Consider the following 20,108-nt stretch of genomic DNA (forward strand, 5'->3'; position numbering starts at 1 on the left):
CATATTTTGGAAACACTTCAATGACTTTAGCCAAGGTACAGTAATCTTTCAGGTGAAACCAATATACAAGTTGAAATACTACTGTACATGTGTAGCACATTGCATTCCTTTTTTAAAAACATTTTAATTTTTATTCCAAACCAAAGTACACAAATCACAAACTTTGAAAAATGTTAACACAGTCCAAACAGTTTGTCATTTTCCCCCCTTCTCCCCTTAACGTCCCCCCGACAACAAACAAATCCTTGAATACAAACAAATCCTTGAATAGGGAGAACATCCTCCATCTTACGAAGAACCCCTCCCTCCTCTGACCCACTAACTTATTTTTTTCCAAATTAAGAAACTCCACCACGACCCCCAAGCACGCTGACAACATCGGTGGCTCCACCAACCTTCACCCCAATTGAATTCACCACCGGGCAATCAGAGTAACGAAAGCCACAACATCGGCTTCCCTCCCCTCCAGTAGCTCCGGCAGTTTTGAAGCTCTGAAAATCGTCACCAATGGGCACAGCAACATCCCCCATGATCTCAGACAGAACTTCAAAAATTGGGGTCCAAAAACCCACTAATATAGGACATGACCAAAACATATTTAGGAGCTGCATGGCGGCGAAGTGGTTAGTGCTGCTGCGCTACAGTGCCAGGGACCCGGGTTCAATTTCCATCTTGGGTGCCTGTCTGTGTGGAGTTTGCACTTTCTTCCCGTCTGTGTGGGTTTCCTCAGGGTGCTCCTGTCTCCTCCCACAGTCCAAAGATATGCAGGTTAGGTGGATTGGATATGCTAAATTGCCCCTTAGGGTGAGGTTCCAGGGTGGGGTATATGGCCTACGCAGGGTGTCTTTCAAAGGCCAAATGGCCTCTTTGTGTAATGAAGGGATTCTATGATTCTATTCTATGATATGGACATGATTTGCTGCCCCCTCCTCCACATCTATCGCACTTATCCTCTACATCTGCAAAGAACCTGCTCATACAAGCCCACATCATATGAGCCCTATGCAACACTTCAAACTGTACCAGGTGCCTCCTGAAGCAGGATGTTGTCGCAAGCACATAACATTCCTAGCTGGAATGACTTGCAAAGTAAAATCATTCACGGTCTATATCAGAATACCATATCAATTCAAATGAGACATTAAATTACCCTCCAGTTTCCTCCCACTGTCCAAAGATGTGTAGGTTAGGTAATTGACCATGTTAATTTGTCCCACAATGTCCAAAGATGTGCAGGTTAACTGGGTTATGGGGATAGGGCAGGGGAGTGGGCCTAGGTTGGGTGCTCTTTTGGAAGGTCAGTGAACCTCAATGGGCTGAATGGCCTCCTTCTGCACTGTATGGATTCTCTTCTATGGAAACAAGCCCCAAGTCGAACACTTGTGACTTGTGTTGATAAGATAAATTTAAGAGTACCCCCAATTAAGGGACAATTTAGCACGGCCAATTCACCTAGCCTGCACAGCATTCCTGAAACTCAGCTCAATGTTTTGCTTGCTTTCCTTTCCCACTGTCAGTCTCTCTCACTCTGGAGCCTGGACACCTTCATGACAGTCTGCTGGTGTGGTGGCCGCGGATTAAGCTGGGGCGACGGTTACTCTCACTTCGCCACCTGGTTGGCAACTTACTGTTTGAGCCACCATGGGAATGGTGAAAGCTGCCCAACAAACCTCTGGGTCAGGCTCCCCGCTCCAAGATCTCGGGCCTTGCGCTCTCCCTGCAGCCTTGGCCTCTGATACCAGCGGCTGCTCTAGTATCAAAATATGACAGTGACTGACCCAGAAAGCAGGGCCAGGAAGGGAGCAGGGCCAGACTTCAAATTACGCAAAAGCAAAGACAAATCAGAAGAACAGGCCCTAAATAACAAAAAATGTTAAACAGAGCAACTTAAAAGGGAGGACTTATTGTAATTTGCTCTTTCTTGGACATTTTATACACACACCCAGTCATTTTGTTCTCTTTCAAAGTTCTGGGGGGAGGCAAATGTTAAAAAGGTTAACTTGGGCAGGACTGGCTGGTTGCCCCAGAACCTTTCAACTTAAACCACTCTCACCACAATTCCTGCTGGTGGGAACTATCCTGGCACTGTAAAAAAATGTTTTTTCCAGACACAACCAAATTTGAATAAACAACATTTACAACAGTCCAGCTATGCTTTCTCATTTTGTTTTGATTATTTGGTTGATTGACACTCATCACCTGCTTAAGTCTCCAAACCAATCTTTTTTTAAAGATAAATTTAAGAGTACCCAATTCTTTTTTTCCCCCAATTAAGGGGCAATTTAGCATGGCCAATTCACCTAGCTTGCACATCCTTTTGAGTTGTGGGGATGAGACCCACGCAAACATGGGGGAAAATATACAAACTCTACATGGACAGCGACCCGGAGCCAGGATGGAACGCGGGTCCTCGGTGCCATGATGCAGCAGTGACTGACCCAGAAAGCAGGGCCAGGAAGGGAGCACCACCGTGCTGCCCGTTTCCAAATCAATCTGCTGAAAAATACACAAAGCAGGCTTTATTTGCCAGATATGGAATGCATACTCCCTCTAGGGACAAGTATACAAACTTCTTGGAGTTCGGTCATAGCCTGACAACAGTCAAGGCCGGGGGACCTTCAATATCAAACACCTAAAAACCTGCCCAAAACAATGCAGCTCATCAACGTATAATCTTCCTGATGCTAACCAGTTGGAACTTACCTACTATTTGAGGGAATGGTTTGCAGGGTCAGCTGCAGCAAACTTGGAATTCCAGTCCCCCAGTGAACATGATTACCCCTTCAGATCCATCAATAATCAAGCCTGGCTGGTTTCCGGGTGCGGCGATGACCAGCTGAGTCGCACGTTTCGGCAGCTCCTGGTGGAACGGACTTTGGGCTCTTAATAAGAGCCCCAACGGCAATTTTAACGGCTAAAAGTACTGTGCGGTGAACCAGAAGGGAATCCCCCCTGGATACGGATGAAAAAAGGAGGAAGGTGGCCGGATTGCGGTGGATCCTTTAGAGCAGCGGCAAGGAAGGCAAGCAAAAACCAAGATGGCGTCGGAAGGTGGCAGTTTAATATGGGGCCCTGAACAACACAAGTTTTTGAAACGCTGCGTGGAAGAACTCAAAAAGGAAATGAAGAAGGAGCTGTTGGCCCCGATATTACAGGCGATCGAAGGGCTAAAGGAGGAGCAAAAGACCCAGGAGCGAGAGCTTCGGGTCGTGAAGGCAAAGTTTGCCGAGAATGAGGACGACACACAGGGCCTGGTGGTGAAGACGGAGATGCACGAGGCACACCATAAACGATGTGTGGAAAGGCTGGAGGCGCTGGAGAACAACGCGAGGAGGAACAACCTAAGGATTCTTGGTCTTCCTGAAGGTGCGGAGGGAGCGGACGTCGGGGCATAGGTGAGCACGGTGCTGCACTCGTTAATGGGAGCGGAGGCCCCGGCGGGTCCGCTGGAGGTGGAGGGAGCATACCGAGTGATGGCGCGAGGACCGAGAGCAGGAGAAATTCCTAGAGCCATAGTGGTGAGATTCCTCCGTTTTAAGGACAAAGAGATGGTCCTTAGATGGGCAAAGAAAACTCGGAGCAGTAAGTGGGAGAATGCGGTGATCCGTGTATACCAAGACTGGAGTGCGGAGGTGGCGAGAAGGAGGGCGAGCTTTAATCGGGCCAAGGCGGTGCTTCACAAAAAGAAGATAAAATTCGGAATGCTGCAACGGCAAGACTGTGGGTCACATATCAAGGGAGGCACCACTACTTTGAGACGGCGGATGAGGCGTGGACTTTTATTCTGGAAGAAAAATTGGAATGAGCGGGTTTAAAAAAAAAAAAAAAGAACGTTTGAAACAAAGTGGTGGGGCGAGTATGGGGGGCGAAGAGGGGGTAAAAAGGGGGGAAAGAGGAGTTTTATGTTATTAATCCTGCGATGTGGTAACTTTTCTCTCTTCCACAGGAGGTGGTGGGGGGGAGGAAAGGAGGTGGAGGAGATGGGGCGTTGACCATTGGGGGCGGGGCCAAGGGGGAAGCGCGGGCTCGGTTCCCGCGCTATGATAATCATGGCGGGAATAGGGAAGCAGGAAGGAGGGGGCGTCGCACGGTGCGAGCCGAGGTCACGGGGGGAAGCCGAGGTCGGCCAGAGTTTGCTGACTTCTGGGAGCAACATGGGGGGTGTAACTACGCTAGTGTGGGATCTAGCGGGGGAGGGGGGGGGGGGGTGGGGGGGGGGTGAGAGGGGGGAACTATTGGGCTGCTGCTGCTGGGGAGAGGGGGGAGCTGGTATGGGTGGGATGGGCGGGGGGGCACCGCCTGGGGGGGGGGACACAGCTGCGTGGGAACCGGGTAAGGAGCTGGAAAAAGAGGATGGCTAATCGACAAGGGGGGGGGGGGGGTAAAAAGCCCCTCAACCCGGCTGATCACGTGGAACATGAGAGGGCTGAACGGGCCGATAAAGAGGGCACGGGTACTCGCACACCTTAAGAAACTTAAGGCAGACGTGGTTATGTTACAGGAAACGCACTTGAAACTGATAGACCAGGTGAGACTACGCAAAGGTTGGGTGGGGCAGGTGTTCCATTCGGGGCTAGATGCAAAATACAGGGGGGGTGGCTATATTAGTGGGGAAGCGGGTAATGTTTGAGGCAAAGACTATAGTGGCAGATAGCGGGGGCAGATACGTGATGGTGAGTGGCAAACTACAGGGGGAGACGGTGGTTTTGGTAAACGTATATGCCCCGAACTGGGATGATGCCAATTTTATGAGGCGTATGCTAGGACGCATCCCGGACCTAGAGGTGGGAAAGTTGGTAATGGGGGGAGATTTCAATACGGTGTTGGAACCAGGGCTGGACAGGTCGAGGTCCAGGACTGGAAGGAGGCCGGCAGCAGCCAAGGTGCTTAAAGATTTTATGGAGCAGATGGGAGGAGTAGACCCGTGGAGATTTAGCAGACCTAGGAGTAAGGAGCTTTCGTTTTTCTCCTATGTCCACAAAGTCTATTCGCGAATAGACTTTTTTGTTTTGGGAAGGGCGTTGATCCCGAAGGTGAGGGGAACGGAGTATACGGCTATAGCCATTTCGGATCACGCTCCACATTGGGTGGACTTGGAGATAGGGGAGGAAACAGAAGGGCGCCCACCCTGGAGAATGGACATGGGACTAATGGCAGATGAGGGGGTGTGTTGAAGGGTGAGGGGGTGCGTCTAAGGGTGAGGGGGTGCATTGAAAAGTACTTGGAACTCAATGATAATGGGGAGGTCCAGGTGGGAGTGGTCTGGGAAGCGCTGAAGGCAGTGGTTAGAGGGGAGCTGATATCAATAAGGGCACATGAAGGAAAGCAGGAGAGTAGGGAACGGGAACGATTGCTGCAAGAACTTCTGAGGGTGGACAGGCAATATGCGGAGGCACCGGAGGAGGGACTGTACAGGGAAAGGCAAAGGCTACACGTAGAATTTGACCTGCTGACAACGGGTACTGCAGAGGCACAGTGGAGGAAGGCACAGGGTGTACAGTACGAATATGGGGAGAAGGCGAGCAGGTTGCTGGCACACCAATTGAGGAAAAGGGGAGCAGCGAGGGAAATAGGGGGAGTGAGGGATGAGGAAGGAGAGGTGGAGCGGGGAGCGGAGAGAGTGAATGGAGTGTTCAAGGCATTTTATAAAAAATTATACGAAGCTCAACCCCCGGATGGGAGGGAGAGAATGATGGGCTTTCTGGACCGGCTGGAATTTCCCAAGGTGGAGGAGCAGGAAAGGGTGGAACTGGGAGCACAGATTGAAATAGAGGAAGTAGTGAAAGGAATTAGGAGCATGCAGGCGGGGAAGGCTCCGGGACCGGATGGATTCCCAGTTGAATTTTACAGGAAATATGTGGACTTGCTCGCCCCGCTACTGATGAGGACCTTTAATGAGGCAAAGGAAAGGGGACAGCTGCCCCCGACTATGTCTGAGGCAACGATATCGCTTCTCCTAAAGAAGGAAAAGGACCCGCTGCAATGCAGGTCCTATAGACCTATTTCCCTCCTAAATGTAGACGCTAAGATTCTGGCCAAGGTAATGGCAATGAGGATAGAGGATTGTGTCCCGAGGGTGGTCCATGAGGACCAAACTGGGTTTGTGAAGGGGAGACAGCTGAACACGAATATACGGAGGCTGCTAGTGGTAATGATGATGCCCCCACCAGAGGGGGAAGCGGAAATAGTGGTGGCGATGGATGCCGAGAAAGCATTTGATAGAGTGGAGTGGGATTATCTGTGGGAGGTGCTGAGGAGATTTGGTTTTGGAGATGAATATGTTGGATGGGTGCAGCTGTTGTATAGGGCCCCAGTGGCGAGTGTGGTCACGAATGGACGGGGATCTGCATACTTTTGGCTCCATAGAGGGACAAGGCAGGGATGCCCTCTGTCCCCATTATTGTTTGCACTGGCGATTGAGCCCCTGGCAATAGCATTGAGGGGTTCCAAGAAGTGGAGGGGAGTACTTAGAGGAGGAGAAGAACACCGGGTATCTCTGTATGCGGATGATTTGTTGTTATATGTAGCGGACCCGGCAGAGGGGATGCCAGAGATAATGCGGACACTTCGGGAGTTTGGAGAATTCTCAGGATATAAACTGAACATGGGGAAAAGTGAGTTGTTGGTGGTGCATCCAGGGGAGCAGAGCAGAGAAATAGAGGACTTTCCACTGAGGAAGGTAACAAGGGACTTTCGTTATTTGGGGATCCAGATAGCCAAGAATTGGGGTACATTGCATAGGTTAAATTTAACGCGATTGGTGGAACAAATGGAGGAGGACTTCAAGAGATGGGACATGGTATCCCTGTCACTGGCAGGGAGGGTACAAGCGGTTAAAATGGTGGTCCTCCCGAGATTCCTTTTTGTGTTTCAGTGCCTCCCGGTGGTGATCACGAAGGCTTTTTTCAAAAGGATTGAGAAGAGTATCATGAGTTTTGTGTGGGCCGGGAAGACCCCGAGAGTGAGGAAGGGATTTTTGCAGCGTAGTAGGGATAGGGGGGGGCTGGCACTACCGAGCCTGAGTGAGTACGACTGGGCCGCCAATATCTCAATGGTGAGTAAGTGGATGGGAGAAGAGGAGGGAGCGGCGTGGAAGAGATTGGAGAGGGCGTCCTGTAGGGGGACTAGCCTACAAGCTATGGTAACGGCCCCATTGCCGTTCTCACCGAAGAAATACACCACAATCCCGGTGGTGGTAGCGACTTTGAAAATTTGGGGACAGTTGAGACTGCATAGGGGAAAGACGGGAGCCTTGGTGGGGTCCCCGATAAGAAATAACCATAGGTTTGCCCCGGGGAGAATGGATGGGGGATTTGGAATATGGCAAAGAGCAGGAGTAACGCAACTGAAAGATCTGTTTGTGGATGGGAAGTTCGCAAGTCTGGGAGCGCTGACCGAGAAATATGGGTTGCCCCAAGGGAATGCATTCCGGTATATGCAACTGAGGGCTTTTGCGAGGCAACAGGTGAGGGAATTCCCGCAGCTCCCGACGAATGAGGTGCAGGACAGAGTGATCTCAAAGACATGGGTGGGGGACGGTAAGGTGTCAGATATATATAGGGAAATGAGGGACGAGGGGGAGATTATGGTAGATGAGCTGAAAGGGAAATGGGAAGAAGAGCTGGGGGAGGAGATTGAGGAGGGGCTGTGGGCGGATGCCCTAAGTAGGGTAAACTCATCGTCCTCGTATGCCAAGCTAAGCCTGATTCAATTTAAGGTGTTACACAGGGCGCATATGACTGGAGCACGGCTCAGTAAATTTTTTGGGGTAGAGGATAGGTGTGCGAGATGCTCGAGAAGTCCAGCGAATCACACCCACATGTTCTGGTCATGTCCGGCACTACAGGGGTTCTGGGTGGGGGTGACAAAGGTGCTTTCGAAAGTAGTGGGGGTCAAGGTCGAACCAAGCTGGGGGTTGGCTATATTTGGGGTTGCACAAGAGCCGGGAGTACAGGAGGCGAGAGAGGCCGATGTTTTGGCCTTTGCGTCCCTAGTAGCCCGGCGCAGGATACTGTTGATGTGGAAGGAAGCCAAGCCCCCGGGCGTGGAGACCTGGATAAATGACATGGCAGGGTTTATAAAGCTGGAACGGATTAAGTTCGTCCCAAGGGGATCGGCTCAAGGGTTCACCAGGCGGTGGCAACCGTTCGTCGAATACCTCACAGAAAGACAGAGGGAATGGAAAAGAAGAAGGCAGCAGCAGCAGCCCGGGGGGGGGGGGGGGACCAGAAGGACTCTCAGGGTTGTTAATATATATGTATAATATGTATAGGTCGTTGCTATAAATAATTGTATATTGGACTGTTAAATCATATTTTTGGAGAGTGTTTATCTGAGACAAGGCAGTTGCCATTTAGTTTTAGTTTTTGTTATATATTATTTATTTTTTGTTTATAAAACAGGTCATTGTTATTTATACGGTTATATTATTGTGTAAAGGATACACAATGTACTGTGATGGTTGACCAAAAATTTTCAATAAAATATTTAAAAAAATAAAATAATCAAGCCTGGCTGATCAACCACCAATACGGGACAAGTACAGATTTACCTGACTCAAGAATAAGAAGGTGTCACACAGACAGGTGTAGCTCTTGAACCACCTTGATTCAGGATGACCCTGCTTATCTACAAGAGAACAGTCACTAGCTGTGCGCCAGAGAACTGACAATCCCTTAGGCAGCAAGTACAAGGGATTTTAACAGCTCTGCAGTTGTACATAAAATCTCAGTTGCTTTCCAGGCAAACTTGTCTCAATGTAAATCTCAGAATTAGTTCTGATTTAGGAGATAATTACCCATATTACTGAAAGTGAAAACACTTGTGGAATTCTATACAGAAACACATTATCTTTCACATTATTCCACAAAAACACATTATTGTGAATCTTTCAAATACACAAATGTCTCGCTTACTCTTCTACCAGAAGAGAGAATTTCAGTCTCATTTCAATGCATTACCTCGCTTTCCCCTCAATTTCTATATCACCTGCTCAAACTGAGCATCTATGGTGTCAGGAAAAAAGGTAGTTTGTGATCTACATTTGTAATGCTAAATAATAGAAATAAGGTATAGATTTAAGGAGGTGTTTTGTGTCAGAGAGGGTAAAACTCTAGTTCGATTCATGTTTGACAAAGGTGTTCACACGTAGGGAGATTTTGGTTCCGGTTCAAACTGTGCATCTATGCTGAGAGCTTACGACGTTACGGTAAATAAGAGATTGGAGAAAGAATAAGATGTTGTTTAGCAACCAGGGGCCACTTTTAGGAGAAAACCATTTGAGCTTTAGTATTTAATTGGATCCAGGCAGTCGGAAACAGAAAGTTGGAGATGGAACAGCTCTCAGCTCTGCTAGAAACAAGAAAGCTATACAATGGAGAAAAGAACATGAAAGCACGCTGCAGATTCCAGGGCCAGGATCGAACCTGGGTCCTCAGCACCTTGAGACAGCAGTGCCAACTACTGCGCCACCGTGCCGCTCTTATGCAATATCTTTTGTTACAATGCCAGCTAACGTTAATGCTGAACAAGTCAGATCCCAGAGTGAAGCCTAGCTCAATAGATCCTAATTTTTAATTTATTTTTTGACCGAGGTAAGTTACTGAACAAATTTATTGGAGTCGGAGGAGACCTTTAAAACAGAAAAAATAAAACATTTTATTAAACGGGGAAAAAAATAGCTATATTACACCTGACAAAAGGGTTGCAAAGATCTCAATGCAAACCTAGGAAAATGATTAAAATATTCACTTTTTCTTCAACCCAGCTACCTCGTTACAGACACATACAAATTTGGAGAGCTAAAACAATTTACCATATATCTCATACTCTAATATGCAGCAAGTAGGCTGGACAGGTGAATCAACCGGCAAACTATGGTCTGACACACCACAAAATGGTACTCCTATTCAGGACAGATAATCTCCAGTTTCACAGTGTTTCACTTTTCTTATGTGCCCCTGTGCAGGCCAGCTCCTGACCTGAAGCATGAAAGACCAACTGCTCACGTGCGGCCATTTCCAGGTCAGTACATGCGTGAAAGTCCTAAGGGTTGCCGAGAACTGTAGTTCCTGGCGGCACGGTAGCACAGTGGTTAGCACCGTTGCTTCACAGCGCCAGCAACCTGGGTTCGATTCCCAGCTTGGGTCACTATCTGTGCGGAGGTCTGCACGTTCTCCCCATGGTCTGCGGTGAGTTTCCTCCGGGTGCTCCGGGTTTCTCCGCACAAGTCCTGAAAGACGTGCTTGTTAGGTGAATTGGTCATTCTGAATTCTCCTCTCAGTGTACCCAAACAGGCGCCATAGGGTGGCGACTAGTGGATTTTCAAGGCAACTTCATTGCAGTGTTAATGCAAGCATACTTGTGACACTAACCTCACATTTGCCCACATTATGCTCCATCAATAAATTTTTCTTCCCACTTACTTAACGTATCCGTACCCCATTGCATACTTTTTATCCTCACAAATTGCTTTCCTACATATCTTTGCATCACCAGCAAAATTTGACCTACAATAGTCTGTCTCTTCATCCAAGTCATGAGCAAAGATGGTAAATAGTGGAGGACCCAGCACAGATCCCTGTGGCGCCCCACCTAGTTGTGCTTTGCCAACCTGAAAAGAACACATTTATCCCAACTCTCTGCCTCCTGTTAGTCAATCCTTTATCGATGATCACTCCCAACACCATGAGCTCTTACCTTGTGCAGTAACCTTCTATGTGGCACCTTATCGAATACCTTCAGGAAATCCAAATACACCAGATCCACTGGTTCCTCTTTTTCCGACCCTACTTGTTACAACCACAAAAGATCTTTTCTGTCAAAATACGATTTCCCTTTCATAATCTGTCCGATTGATTGTATTATGATTTTCGAAATATCCCTGTTGCTACCTCCTTAATAATAGATTCTGACATCTTCCGATTGACAAATATTAAGACTAACTCACCTACAATTTCCTGCTTTGTCTCTCCCTCCGTTCTTGAACAGTGTTACGTCTGTAGTTTTCCGACTGCTGGGAACATTCCAGAATCTAGGGAATTTTGGAAGATTCCAACCAATGCATCTATTCCTCGAAGACTGTAGGATGCAGGCCATCAGTCCACGGGACCTGTCAGCTATTTGTTCTATTAGTTTTCTAGTACTTGTTCCTTGAGTGCTCACAATTGTCCCTAAGTTCCTCCTCCATGGTTACCATCCCTCCCCTTCCTTTTCTGTGTTTCAAGCGTGAAAACAGATACAAAATACTTGTTCAAAATTTTAGCCATTTCCTTGTTTCCCACATGATTAATTTCCCCAGTCTCACCATCTAAGGGACCAGCACTCGCTTGTGCCATTTTGATATACTTGTAGAAGCTTTTACTGTCTGTTTTTATGTTTCTTGCTAGTTTTCCGTCGTACTCCAATTTCTTTTTTTTAGCCACTCTTTGCTAGTTTCTAAAATTTTTCCCAAAAATCGTTTTCTTGTATCCCCTTTCTCCATGACAACAAGCAGTACCCCATCTCCAAGTAGAAATGCTAATTAGCTATCTCTGACCATTACAGCCACAAAAACAAAGGACAATTTCCAACACGGCTACTTACAATCCTGATGTCGGGTAACATCTCTATAGCTTTCAGGAGACTCAACGCCTTTTGATTGTGGGCATAACAGCTGTGATTGTTCTCAAATGTAAATGAGTAACACGATTCGAGTCTTCCCTTTGATGCTTACTATTTACAACCCAACTTTAACAGTCATGTTACACTCCAGCACAGATCACATGATCCCTCTAATTTACTCTGAATATAAAGATACAGCAAACTCTAGCCTCCTCCGACTAATCAAAAGATAAAGTCCTAGAATTATGGAATCAGATATTTGCAACATTATCATGAAATAATGATATACATCTCTTCCTGGTACGAATGCCTTGCCCTTGCTCTTTAAAACTTCTGAAATCTCCCCTCACGTGAACCCTTCCCCAAGCCCTCTCTACATCCTCAATTGGTACGATTTGCCTGTCCACTGGTCATGGGTCAGCTAAAGGTTGTCACATTGGTATAGATTTTTCTTTCCCCCCAGTACTAGTGCCAGTATCCATGAATCAAAACCCCATTTCTCCACACAATCTTTGAGCCACACATTCAGCTCTCTCCCTATGCCAATTTGCTTGTGGCTTAAGACAGAGATGTTACCTGGCCGGTTCTGCCCTTTAATTTAGCCCCTACGCGGCTTATATTTCCTCAGCAGAACCTTTTCCTTCCTATGTGATTAGCACTCAAGTAGACCATCACAACTGAATCGTTGTCCTCCCATTCCAAGTTCCTCTCCAACTCAAGATGTACTTTATCTTGCACCGGGATCGAGACTTGTGCTCTTGGTTGCAGAGAACAGCATCTATTTCTCTAATGATACTGCTCCTCCTACTACAAACTACGTTACTTTTTACTCTCCCCATTTGAATGGTCCCTGCGTCACAGTACTGGGGATAGTTTTCTTATTCATCCTGCAGTCCTGCTTTTCATCTACACAAGATGCAGGAACATCAAACCTGTTGTGACAATTGCAAGGGCTGAAGCTCCTCCATTACTACCTTCTGGATCCCCACAATCCCTTTTTGTTTTAAAATAGGTTTTTATTAAGAATTTTTCAATAAAATATTTTCCACCTTACAAACAAAATCGCACCTCCCCGTAACAAAGAAAAGAAAAAGAACTTGCGTGGCAAGACATAAACATGGCAAAGTCAATAAGATACAGAACTTTGTACATTGGATTCTTCCCGTACATGTCAGTTTCCGGAATCGTTTCATGTGTTTTCTTGCTCAAATGCACTCCCCCCCCTCCCCAACCCTCCCCCTCCCCTCCAGAGAAACCCCCCCCCCACCCCCCCCAGACGAGAAGCCCCCCACCCCCCCCAGAGAAAGCCCCCCTCCCCCCCAGAGAACCCCCCTCCTCCCCCCAGAGAAATCCCCCCCCCAGAGAAACCCCCCTCCCCCCCCAGAGAAACCCCCCCTCCCCCGAGAAGAACCACACCCCCTCCCCCCCCCAGAGAAACCCCCCCCTCCCTCCCCCCCCCCCAGAGAAACCCCCCCCTCCCTCCCCCCCCCAGAGAAACCCCCCCCACCTCCCCACCCCCCCAGAGAAACCCCCCTCTCCCGCCTCCCCTCCTCCCTTCCCCCCCCCCCCCCCCCTCCCTTCCCCTCCTTCGCCGGGCTACTAGGGACGCAAAGGCCAGAATGCCGGCCTCTTTCGCCTCCTGCACTCCCGGCTCGTCCACTACTCCAAATAGTGCTAGCCCCCAGCTTGGCTTGACCCGGACTTTCACCACCTTAGATACTGTTCCTCGCAACTCCCCCTCCAGAACCCCCTGGATCCCCACAATTCCAAGCGTATACTCTTGGCCTCCCGGCTTTTCCTCGGCTTAGACAATGCTCTTGAGGTGGCATCGTCATTCGTGGGGGTCAGCTTCCAGTAAATGCTAATGATTCCCGGCCATCTTTTAGCCATTCCTTTTCACAACTACCTGAATTCTGTACTGTGAAAACCTCTTGTCGACATCAAGTAATGGATGAGAATTCAATTTCCTTCATCCAACAATTAAAGACTGGAGCTTTTGTTCTTAAGACCCTGTCCAGTCCTTTGTCACTCCGTCAGAGCGAACAAGAACAAAACCACGACCGTTACGTTTGAATGTGAGCCATGCTTTAATCTCCACATCCTCTCTATGATTCAGACAGTTTATTTGCAATTTTTGCAATCTGACCTCGCTGATTAATTCTGTTGCTTTCCAGGCTTGTTTATTCAAAAGGTTTCTTGGATAATGTTTCTAATCCCACCTTCGGGAGCCTCCCAGGTCCTGCCTCTGGAATTTCACCGTGACTCACTCCCAAAACTCTCTCCCATGTCTCTGTTCTTCTTACTATCATCTTGCAAAGTACCTTAGGGATGTTTTGTATGTCAATTGCTGTTACTAACAGAATAAAGAAGCCAATTGATACACTACACCGGAGGCTTATCCATTTAAATATACACTATTTGTAACAACTGTGAGATAACTAACTATTCAATTTAATTCAAGTACGTGCTTCTTTGTACTGTCAATTTAATGTTTCAGTTCCAGCAGTTATAAAATTATTCTAAGACACAAAATCGAATTCTGTTCCAAGTCCCAAGTGACTTACTTACCAGGAAGTTTAAAATTTATACCCAGCCTCTCTGCATATCAGTACAGTTGCACTTTTACAAACATCCTGTAAAACCAAGTAATGGAAAAAAACTTATGGCATAATATGTTGTCGGAGAATTAGTGACAACATCTGTTCTGCCTTTCTTCTCAATTTCCTTATGCTCCTGATTTTAAGGTGTTGGTTTGTCGATGGGTATGGCTCCACTGATACATTACTTCATTACCTATTCTAGATGTCTGATCCTGGGCAGCAACTGCTGGCAGGATTCAACCTTGAGGGAACATACATATTACAGTAGCAAATGCAGCAGGAAGATACATTTTCGCCTATTTCATAGATCATTTGGTACTCGGGTCTTTTTTCACGATGAATCTTCCTTCCCAAACAACAAAGTTTTTCTTCCTTTTCTGACATGTGGAACAATGCACTATGGTCAGTCACAGAGGATGTTATTTGTGACTTTAATTAAAACTATTTTGGTGCTGTGGAAGTAAAAGAAGCCCAACTTGGAAAGATTCAAACATGGAGTTGTGGAAAAGATGAGGCATGGATTTGAAAGGCGATAATGTATATCAATACTACGGAGAGGAAAGGGACTGGAGATGGAACTGTGTTTTCCTGCAACACAGGGGAGGACGGTGTTTTTTCCTTGGGATACATTTTGCAAAAGGTACAGGCAAAGTCTATCTAAGAGTAGAGGCACGGCAAGCCAGAAACATACTAATAATGAAAAACAGACGGTGACAGGAAGGGACAGAAAATAAAAATCTCTGAGCAAATCAGCAGATAAGGTCAGAGGTTACAAAACAATAAAAGGACGAAACTTAAGGCTCTGGGCAGGATTCTCGGTCCCGCCACGCCCGCTTTCTGGCGCCGTGCACCCCTGCCAGCAGCGGGATCCACCGTCCCGGCAGCCGGCCAATGGGGTTTCCCATTGTGGCCACCCCAGGGAAGCCCACAAGCGTGACTGCGCTGCCGACGAAGCGGAGGATCCCACCGATGGAGAATCCCATCCTCTGCATTTGAATGCACGTAGCATTCAAAACAAAAGCTGAAATAGAATTAAGTGTGATCTGATAGCCATCACAGAGACCTGGCTGCAGGATGGTAGATTGGAACCTGAATAGTGAAGGCTGCATGACATTTCGGAAAGACCGGAAGCTCGGAAAAGCCGGAGGGGTGGCTCTGTTAATTAATGATGGTAATACCACAATAAGAGGATGACCCAAGTTCAGGAACCCAGGATGCAGAAGTGGTTTGAGTAGAAATGGGAAATGATAAAAACAAAGACTCACTTGTGGGAGTGGTGCACAGGCCCCCGAACAGAATCAGCATGGTAAGACAGAGTACAAAGGGAGAATTAATGGAAGCTTCTCAGAAAGGTATAGTGATGATCACAGAGGATTATAATCTACATTTGACTGTAAAAATCGGATGGGCACAGGTATCTAGATGAGGAGTTCATAGAATATTTTTGGGATTGTTTCAGAACAGCTCATCTTGGAGCCAAGTAGAGAGCAGGCTCTGTAAGACCTAGCATTGTGTGATGAGATAAAAACTTTCACAATGAGGTCATTAGTTAATCCTAAAGTAGCAGTGATCATAATACGATTTAATTTTGCATTCTGTTTGAGGGAGAAGAGTGGGTACAAGACTAGTATTTTAAATTTAAATAAGGGCAATTATGAGGGCATGAAAACAGAGCTAGCTGAAATGAATTGGCAAATTCGGTTAAGGAATAGGTCAATAGCGATGCAGTGGTAGAGATTTAATGGGATATTTCAGAATACACAGAATAGATACATTGCAATGGTGACGTTTCCCATCTTTGGGCTACCCCTAAGTTACAGGACTAGAAGTTACATGGTGCATCTAAATGGTGAGAGAATGCAGAGGGATCTGGGTGTCCTTGTGTATGAATTGACAAGGTTAGTACGCAGGTACAGTAAGTCATTAGGAAAGCTAGTAGAACGTTATTGCTCATTCCGAGGGGCACTGAATACAAATGGTTACGCTTCAGTTATACAGGGTGTTGGTGAGATCAAATCTGGAGTACTGTGCACTGTCTTGGTCTCCTTATTTAAAGAAGGATGTAAATGTGTTGGAAGCAGTTCAGAGAAGGTTTACTCGACTAACACCTGGAATGGATTGGTTGTCTAATGAGGAAAAGTTAGACAGGTTAGGCTTGTACCCGCTGGAGCTTAGAATAATATTGAAACACAAAGATTCTGATGAGTCTCTGACGAATGTGATATAAAATAGCTACTTTAGAGATATTAGTTAATGTAATGTAGAAATAAGCCACTTTGATTCTGGCAAGTAGAGACAAAGGATTTTAGACCGCATGGGAAAAAGCAGGAAGAGGTGTGTCTATGAGAGTGATGCTGAATTGATAGGGGCCGGAGAAAGGGATTGGAAGTGAGCCAATCAGAATAGATCAAACAAGTCAGGAGGGACATAGGATGACCTATGGGTGTCGAGTATGTGAAACTTGATGCCATTTGAATGTATCAGTACTGATCTCTTTGTCTGGGACATTCACTTAGTTCCCGGGGCTGCAGAAAGCAACATGTTATCTGTATCACTGTGGACTAGGTAGCTTGCAAGCTGAATAAAATAACTTTTGTTATACTTGCAAATCCCTCTCGACTTTTATTGAGGCCAGACTGACGGATAAAGAAATTTGGAAATCAACATCTCGACTGGGTGGATGTAGAAAGGATATTTCCACTTGCGGGGCAACCGAGAATTAGGGGTCACTGTTTAAAAATAAAGGGTAGTCCATTTAAGACAGAGATGAGGAGAAATCTTTTCTCTCAGGATAGTGTCTCTTTGGAACTCTTCCTCAAATGATGGTGGTGGAAGCAGAATCTTTAAATATTTTTTAAGGCAGAGCTATACTGATTTTCTTTATAGATAAGGGGGTGAACAGTTATCAGGGGTAGATAGGAATATGAAGCTGAGGTTACAATAGGATCAGTTATGATCTCAAATGGGCCAAGTGACCTTTCCTGCTCCTGATCTGTGTATTTGTGTACTGAAGTGAGGTACCCATTTAAATATTTGCTGGCATGGGGATCAAGGAGGAGTGATGGATGGCATTTCCCAGAATCAGAATCAAGGGAGCAGGCGGTAGATTCATTGACAAGATGAGCTCAGAGAGGGCATGAAAGTAAATAGAGAAAGGCAAAATATCAGGGCAGGGGGCAGCTGGAGCGCGTTTTTTCTGGTGGACAAAGGGTAGGGGATAGGTTCAACAGCATAGCTATATAGATGGTCTCAATCTTATGATAAAAAGTCCAAGAACTCCTAGTTGTAGGATGGTAGAGGCATCAGGAAAGAGGGGGTTAAGGAAATACTTCATAGTAGAGAAAGTAACCCAGAGATAATCTTTGTTCTTCAGGGTGATCCTGGAGTAGAAAAAGCAGGTTTGGAAGAGGATAGAAAGTTCCATAATGCTTGACGTGATTCAGTCAGATCTGATAGTGTATGACTAAACCAGTTAGGAGCTCGATATGTTCAAGTCTGCACCCCTTGGGCTTGAGGGAACAAAGATGGAGGTGCCATATCAAGGCGAATGACCAGGATGGGAGTGACAAAAGCATCAGTAGTGGAGGAAATTAGTGGTTGATTAGATATAACAGCTGCAGGACTATAGCAGTAAGGAGAAAACTATGTAACTGGCAGCTTTAAAGTGCCATTTTAAGTGATTTTGGGGAAGAGTTTCTATTTCAGGATGGACACAGAAGTAGAACTGGAAGGAGGTAGGATGATGTTGTTGGTGTGAGGGACGTGAAGAAGTGGTCAGAAAAGCAAAGTGACATGACCAGATTAAGGTGGCGTGATTATGGGTGGACATTTTGTTTCAGAGATTCTGAGGATCAGCTTCCTGAGCAGTAATGCACATCAGCTCCTGTCATTTCAGTGATGTTCTTTACCAAAAGATTCTCCTGCAAGTTCACAAACTGAAATGCAATAGCATCTCATCAATGCACCTTTGACGCTACCTCACGGCACCAAGGTCCCAGGTTCGATCCCAGCTCTGGGTCACTGTCCGTGTGGAGTTTGTACATTCTCCCCGTGTTTGAGTGGGTTTCGCCCCCACAACCCAAAGATGTGCAGGGTAGGTGGATTGGTCACGCTAAATTGCCCGTTAATTGGAAAAAATGAATTGGGTATTCTAAATTTTTTTTTTTTTTTTTTAAATCAATGCACCTTTGCCAACATCTTCCAAACTAGTGTCATTACCACCAAGAAGGACATGGGCAGCAGATGCATGGGAACACCATCACATGCAAGTTCCCCTCCAAATCACACATCATCCTCACTTGGAAATATATTGTGGTTCCTTCGCTGTCACTGGGTCAAAATTTTGGAACTCCCTCCCAAACAGCAGTGGGCGTAACTACACCACATGGACTGTAGCAGTTCAAGAAGGCAGCTCACCACCACCTTTGAGAGCAATTAGGGATGGATAATGAATACTGACATAACTAGCGATGTTCATATCTCATGAAAAAATAATAAAGGAGATTAAATAAGGAAGAAAACCTAAACTGCCAAAGAGATACTTCTTTCGTGGAAAATCAAAAAGGAAGCAAAAATAATTACAGTAAAATAGAAGTAAAGTGCAGGAAACAAAAGCTAACATTCCCAAAAGAAGCCATCTCTGCTGCTACCATTGCTCCCTTCTTTGTCAATTCCCAAAATAGAGATTGAAAGGAAACTATCAATGAAAAAAAAAAAAATTTAGAGTTTCCAATTCTTTTCTTCCAATTAAGGGGCAATGTATTGTGGCCAATCCACCTCCCCTGCACATCTTTGGGTTGTGGGGGTGAGACCCACGCAGACACGGGGAGAATGTGCAAACTCCACACGGACAGGACTTCCGGGTGCGGCGATGACCAGCTGAGTCGCACGTTTCGGCAGCTCCCGGTGAAACGGACTTTTGGGCTCTTGATAGGAGCCCCAACGGCAAATTTGACGGCTAAAAACACTGTGCGGTAAACCAGAAGGGAATCCCCCCTGGATACGGATGAAAAAAGGAGGAGAAAGTGGCCGGATTGCAGTGGATCCTTTAGAACAGCGGCAAGGAAGGCAAGCAAAAACCAAGATGGCGTCGGAAGGTGGCAGTTTAACATGGGGCCCTGAACAACAAGAGTTCTTGAAATGCTGTGTGGAAGAGCTCAAAAAGGAAATAAAGAAAGAGCTGTTGGCCCCGATACTACAGGCGATCGAAGGGCTAAAGGAGGAACAAAAGACCCAGGAGCGGGAGCTTCGGGTCGTGAAGGCAAAGGCAGCCGAGAATGAGGACGACATACAGGGCCTGGTCGTGAAGACGGAGACGCATGAGGCACATCAGAAACGATGTGTGGAAAGGTTGGAGGCACTGGGGAACAACGCAAGGAGGAACAACCTGAGGATTCTTGGTCTTCCTGAAGGTGTGGAGGGAGCGGACGTCGGGGCATATGTGAGCACGATGCTGCACTCGTTAATGGGAGCGGAGGCCCTGGTGGGTCCGTTGGAGGTGGAGGGAGCATACCGAGTGATGGCGCGAGGGCCGAGAGCAGGAGAAATTCCCAGAGCCATAGTGGTGAGATTCCTCCGTTTTAAGGATAGAGAAATGGTCCTGAGATGGGCAAAGAAAACTCGGAGCAGTAAATGGGAGAACGCGGTGATCCGCGTTTATCAAGACTGGAGTGCGGAGGTGGCGAGAAGGAGGGCGAGCTTTAATCGGGCCAAGGCGGTGCTTCATAAAAAGAAGATAAAATTTGGAATGCTGCAACCGGCAAGACTGTGGGTCACATATTGAGGGAAGCACCACTACTTTGAGACGGCGGATGAAGCGTGGACTTTTATTGTGGAAGAAAAACTGGAATGAGCGGGTTATTAAAAAGAACGTTTGAACAAAGTGGTGGGGCGAATGTGGGGGGCAAA

General features: G+C 46.7%; 1 protein-coding gene across 3 annotated transcripts in view; it reads right to left on the reverse strand.

Moving 5' to 3' along the window:
• naa25 (N-alpha-acetyltransferase 25, NatB auxiliary subunit) overlaps nucleotides 1–20,108 on the reverse strand; it is a 125,758-nt gene that overhangs the window by 4,243 nt on the left and 101,407 nt on the right. The gene's annotated exons all lie outside the window — the stretch shown is intronic.

The sequence above is a fragment of the Scyliorhinus torazame genome, chromosome 1, assembly GCF_047496885.1.
Source record: "Scyliorhinus torazame isolate Kashiwa2021f chromosome 1, sScyTor2.1, whole genome shotgun sequence".
Taxonomy (NCBI): domain Eukaryota; kingdom Metazoa; phylum Chordata; class Chondrichthyes; order Carcharhiniformes; family Scyliorhinidae; genus Scyliorhinus; species Scyliorhinus torazame.